Source organism: Xenopus tropicalis, chromosome 6 (assembly GCF_000004195.4).
Source record: "Xenopus tropicalis strain Nigerian chromosome 6, UCB_Xtro_10.0, whole genome shotgun sequence".
NCBI lineage: Eukaryota > Metazoa > Chordata > Amphibia > Anura > Pipidae > Xenopus > Xenopus tropicalis.
In genome coordinates this window covers 40353824-40359823 of record NC_030682.2, presented here as the reverse complement: position 1 = coordinate 40359823, position 6000 = coordinate 40353824, and positions in this window count along the sequence as shown.

The following is a 6000-nucleotide window of genomic DNA, read 5'->3' as shown; positions in this document are numbered from 1 at the left end:
TAATTACATAATACAGGTATCGGATCCCTTATCCGGAAACCCATTATCCAGAAAGCTCCGAATTACGGAAAGCCCGTCTCCCATAGACTCCATTTTAATCAAATAATATAGAATTTTAAAACTGATTTCCTTTTTCTCTGTAGTAATAAAACAGTAACTTGTAATTGATCCCAACTAAGATATAAATAATCCTTATTGGATGCAAAACAATCCTATTGGGTTTAATTAATATTTTGTTGATTTTTTAGTAGGCTTAAGGTATGGAGATCCAAATTACGGAAAGATCCCTTATCCGGAATACCCTTGGTCCCGAGCATTCTGGATAATGGGTCCTATACCTGTATATAGATAATATTGGTGGGCACTATGGCCATACAATCAAACCAGGATCATTTCCTTCCTTCTTGCCTGAATAATCCTGTATAAGTACAAGGCATTGTTCTTCAGACATGTTTCAAAATGTGTTAAACAATAACCAAACCAGCCAATGTATACATCTATAAACCAAAGCCTGTTATGAACTAAGAACACTATCCAGTTGCCACTGTGTCCCTGAACATACAGTACATGGCTACAGATCTTGTGGTTTAGCAATAAGGTACAACAGCTGGAAATGCACTGGTATGGCCAGCAGTAAAGACAAAGATTAGAAAATGACTCTTCTGATTTGGAAAATGAAACAAATTAAAACAACTTTAAAGATGAAAGCACAGAGAACAACAAAGAGAGCATTGAAGTGGGTGTCATAGTTCATTAAGCCATGGAATTAGTATATTAGTAGCTGAAGTTAGCATAAGAAATCCTCAAATGTGCGTATTCTTTACCAAACAGTAATTATGAGCCAATAATCAGGGTGTAATTAGAAGCCCATGGGTCTAAGTGAATAATTTCTTGTTCTTTACCCCCCAACTCAACACCCCTGTTTATTTTCCTACCACCTCTATCAAACAAATGTTTCTTCTGTTTCACATACAGCTCCCTTGGCCCCATCTGCAACCCCTGAACCTCACATAGTATAGTATCTCCTCTGCCTATAAACTCTCACACAATACCCTATAATTATTAAGTATAAAAAAAATGCAAAACAACCAGTGTGTTGTCACTTTAGATACAGGTTGATTCAAGAAAACAAACATGGTGACCAAAACACATTTTTATATTCATTGCCTCTTAAATACTAAGCTTATTTGTACAGCTAACAAGCTATACCTTAAATGAAAACAGACATGTACACTATAGCTATAGTTTAGTCAGTGTGGCACATACTGTAAAACTGTAGCTTATTAAAGGAACAGTAACACCAAAAATGAAAGTTTTTTAAATCAATTAAAATATAATGTACTGTTGCCCTGCACTGGTAAAAGTTGTGTTTTTGCTACAGTAACGCTAATATAGTTTATATAAATAAGATGGTGTGTGGCCATGGGGGCAGCCATTCAAGCTGGAAAAATGGAGAAAAGGCACAGGTTACATAGCAGATAACAGATAAGCTCTGTAGAATACAATAGTGTTTTATCTGCTATCTGCTATGTGCCTGTGCCTTTTCTCCTTTGAATGGCTGCCCCCATTGCTACAGAGCAACTATGTTTATATAAGTTTCTGGGGAAAACCCCCCAGTTGTACCAGTGCAGGGCAGCAGTACATTATATTCTAATTACTTTCATACACTTTTATTTTTTGGCGTTACTGTTCCTTTAAAGCAAGCCCATTCAGAACGTGGTGGTGATGGGTTAGTAGATAAGCAGACAGGTGACAAATGCAGCCTTACTCTGATTGGCAGCTTTCTAACTGGGATGTTTGTGTAAACATATATAAGTAAAAAGTCAGGTAGTAAAATTACAAACACCAGTTCTGCCCAGTGATCTTTTGCATTTGTCTAATAAGTGACATGAATGGCATCCAACTTATGTGCACAGTGACAGGCGGATGCTATTTATGTCATTTAATACACACTTGGTGGGGCATCGAGTGGTGTTGGCTTGTGTGACGTTAGCCTTAGCAGGCCCGGATTTGTGGCGAGGCCACAAAGGCCCGGGCCTAGGGCGGCATAAACATAGGGGCGGCATGCCGCCCCGCCGCACGCAAATTTTTAAAATTTTGCTCCCATACGGAGCAATGGGGACCTCTCCCCACTGCTCCGTATGGGAGTTTTAACTTTGGCGCATGCGCATGCGCGTTAGCGCGGCGGCAGGGAAGGAGGAGGTGGTTTGCGCATGCGCGCTCGCACGGCGGGTGGGGGCGGTAGGGGGCGCCGAATTGGGGCGGCCTCGGGGCGCGTCATTTAGAAATCCAGCGCTGAGCCTTAGTTGTGCTAATTAGAATGCAGCCATTGAAGGGTTTCTGCACAAAATGACCCCCCCCCCCATCCCCCGGAACAAACAAAGCACTAAATTTAATCCCTGAAACAGACTAAATTACATGAAGTCTGACAAATGTTTCCTAACCACTTTGTAACCAATTGCTCCTGTTATATTACATATCAAAATGGAATGCATAAGTAAACTGATCTTTTTAAAAAATAGGACAAACACAAAGAAAGGAAAGCTAGTGATTCAGCCACTGTTTAACTTTCCAGTTTCAGTCACAGGTGTACAAAGGGGATTCAAAACATGATTTCTGTCCTCCTTGGTGAGTAAGAGCGCACAGTCAGCCTTGTCTGAGGCCGGATAGGAAGGAAAGTGAAATTGAGTAAAAAGACACTGAAGAATGAGCAGAAAGGCTAAAAACTCACTCATCAGGTAACAAAGGATAAAGAACAGAAGGAATCAAAACATCAGACTATGACTAATAGCACAAGATGGAGATTATTATCTGAAAGTGCAAAAGATTTAATCATGCTAAAATCTGTCCAGTTTCTGTTCAGTCCTGGTTAATGACTAAGGAGGCCATCATGTTGATAGGTCAATCAGGGTTTAGTCACATAAATGTGGCAGGACAACATCCACCTTTTAAGAGTTTTTCTTAATCTGCAGTATGTTGCATTTGTTGATTCAGATTTACAGAGAAACATGGTAGGGTATTTTTATAATTATAGGATTGAGCAATCTTCCCCTAGGTTTCCAAACTATATAGATTTGTGTAATAAAGAATTTCAAAGCTTCTATATTTGATATAGTCGCATCTCCGACTTATTATAATAACACATCATTTCCCTCTATTATCACCTGACACCCTTGAAAGTAATAATTTCACACCCTGCTATTACTATAAGGCCAGGATCACTAGACTGCTTCTTTACAGCTGTATCTAACCATACAATTCATTAGTAATATTAACAAGAATTGGTATTGGTTGTTTTTTTTTTACAAATATTCTTACATCCTAGCTTGGCTGTTGTTTTGTATGTATGTATGTATATCTTTATTTATAAAGCGCTACTTATGTACGCAGCGCTGTACAGTAGAATTCATTAATACAGACAGGGGGGTTAAAGATAATGGATAAATACAAAGTACAACAATAAATACAATAAATACAAAGTGCAGTTGCAATAAGAGTCAGAAACACAAGATGAAGGAGGTCCCTGCCCCGTAGAGCTTACAATCTATATGGGAGGGGTAACTAACAGACACAAATAGGCAAATATAAGTGCTGTAGGTCACAGTGGGTGACATTACAGTATAAGTGCCAGTTTCCAGATCAGGTGCTGGGCGAGTGCTCCATAATCTAGTCTTTAAGTTTAGTTTTAAAAAGACTGAGGGAGGATTCTCTCCGGAGGAAATCAGGGAGGGAATTCCAAATGTAAGGGGCAGCAAGGCAGAAAGGTTTAAGGCGGGAAACAGCAGTAGTAGTGGGGGGCGCAACCAAACGGTTGCTCTGCGAGGAACGAAGGAGTCGGCCAGGAACGTACGGAGACACCAGGGAAGAGATGTAGTGAGGAGCAGAGGAATGGAGGGCTTTGAAGGTTAAGAGAAGGAGTTTGTAAACTATTCTTTGTTTAACAGGAAGCCATGATAAGGACTTTAGCAGGGGAAGGGCCTGAACTCTCCTGGATGAGAGGAGGAGAATTCTGGCAGCAGTGTTTAATATAGACTGTAGGGGGGAAAGATGGGAATTAGGGAGGCCGGTTAGCAGCAGGTTACAGTAGTCAAGTCGGGATAGGATGAGGGCATGCATGAGCAGCCTAGCTGTTAAAGTAGAAAGAAAGGGCCGGATTTTGGCAATATTGCGTAAGAAAAAGTGACAGGTTTTGACAGTGGTGTTAGTATGGTCAGAGAAGGAGAGACTGGAGTCAAAGATCACCCCCAAACAACGCATGGAATTGACAGGGTTGATGAGGGTGCCTTCAATAGAGATAGAAAAGGGGGGAGTAGGACCAGGTTTAGGCGGAAAGATCATTAGTTCAGTTTTTGTTAGGTTGAGTTTGAGGTGGCGTTGGTTCATCCAATTGGAGATAGCCAGGAGGCAATAAGAGATTTGAGTCTCAGTTTCAACTGTTAATGAAGGGGTCGAAAAGTAAATTTGGGTATCATCAGCATACAGATGGTATTTGAAGCCAAATGAACGGATAAGATCTCCCAAAGACAGCGTGTAAAGGGAGAACAACAACGGCCCAAGTACAGAGCCTTGGGGTACCCCCACATTAAGAGGAACTGGAGATGAGATTTTGTTAGCGTAGGAGACAGTGAATGAACGGTTAGAGAGGTAGGAAGAGATCCAGGATGCAGCCTGACTACGGAGACCAATCGAATGCAGAATTTGCATTAGGAGGGAGTGGTCAACCGTATCAAAGGCAGCCGATAGATCTAGGAGGATTAGTACAGAAAAGTGACCACTGGCTTTGGCAACCTGAAGATCATTCGTAACGCTGCACAACGCTGTCTCAGTAGAGTGCGCAGGCCGAAAGCCAGATTGCAGCGGGTCCAGTAAATTATGTGCATTAAGGAGGTTATTATTATCCTGCCTTTTTCCCCCACTAGCTATTACTTCCAGTTAGGGTTCTGTATAATTTCTTTTCCTAAGCAGGCTGCCTAGCACCTAACTTTCTGCATCTCAGAGGGGTTAAATAAATCCATGTAGCTGCATTGAATTTTCCTCTTTCTTACTTGTGCGTTTGGTCTTGAATAGATGATAAATATTTCTCTGTTGCTCTGTGGGAGAGTTATCATTATCTGTCATAGATGATCGGACTGGTTGAGAAGGTAGTCAATTGATGGGTCTGCATAGATCCCTATTTGATCAGATCATGGACCGATCCCAGGGGCTGAACAGTCAGATTAGCCAAACTTGGTCCCCCATGTGACCTTATATGTCAGAGATTTGCTTATTTGCTTGATATAACATTGGTGACATTAATAAATGTGCAGATACAGGTATATCCATTTATGGCCAGCTTAAAACAGCAAAAACAAAACTTCGTGGACCACTCGAAATATACTGGGTTTTTAACAGCAATGTGGGAGATGGAAAAAATTAGTGCTTGCAATTGGCATGCTAGTGGCAAACTGACAGTCTGATAAGTCTCATAAAGATAGTAAAGGAACACTAGGCATAACATTTCCAGTGTCCACAGATAAATGCTTTGCTGCAGAACCAATGAAAATGGTCATCCACTTGCAAGGCTTACAGACAATGGCAATGTATTTGGAATATGGGAGAAAGCTCCGCCCTGAGCAGAAGTCCACATGCGAGGATGTGCTCCTTTCTAAATCAAGCAATCAGTATGGAACAACACAAGCTGTTTTCCTTCTGCAGATCACAGAGGAAGTGATTATGCCCAGTATTCCTATTAATATGTTTTCCTGCTTGCACACGTTAGAACAAACAGCGGGCTACACAGAAAATGTTGTATGCGCACACATAATTTAGTATTTAGTTGGGCCAACCCACTACACACACATATCTTTTAAAAGGTGTCCACAAAACATATTTAATGTGCACAAAGGCTTCTATGAATTAAAGGGAACTTAGATCATGAACCCTTTTTTTTCTGCTTACAAATCAGATGCAAAAATATAAAAGATATAGAAGATGATACTGAACTAGCTGCACTAAGAAGGT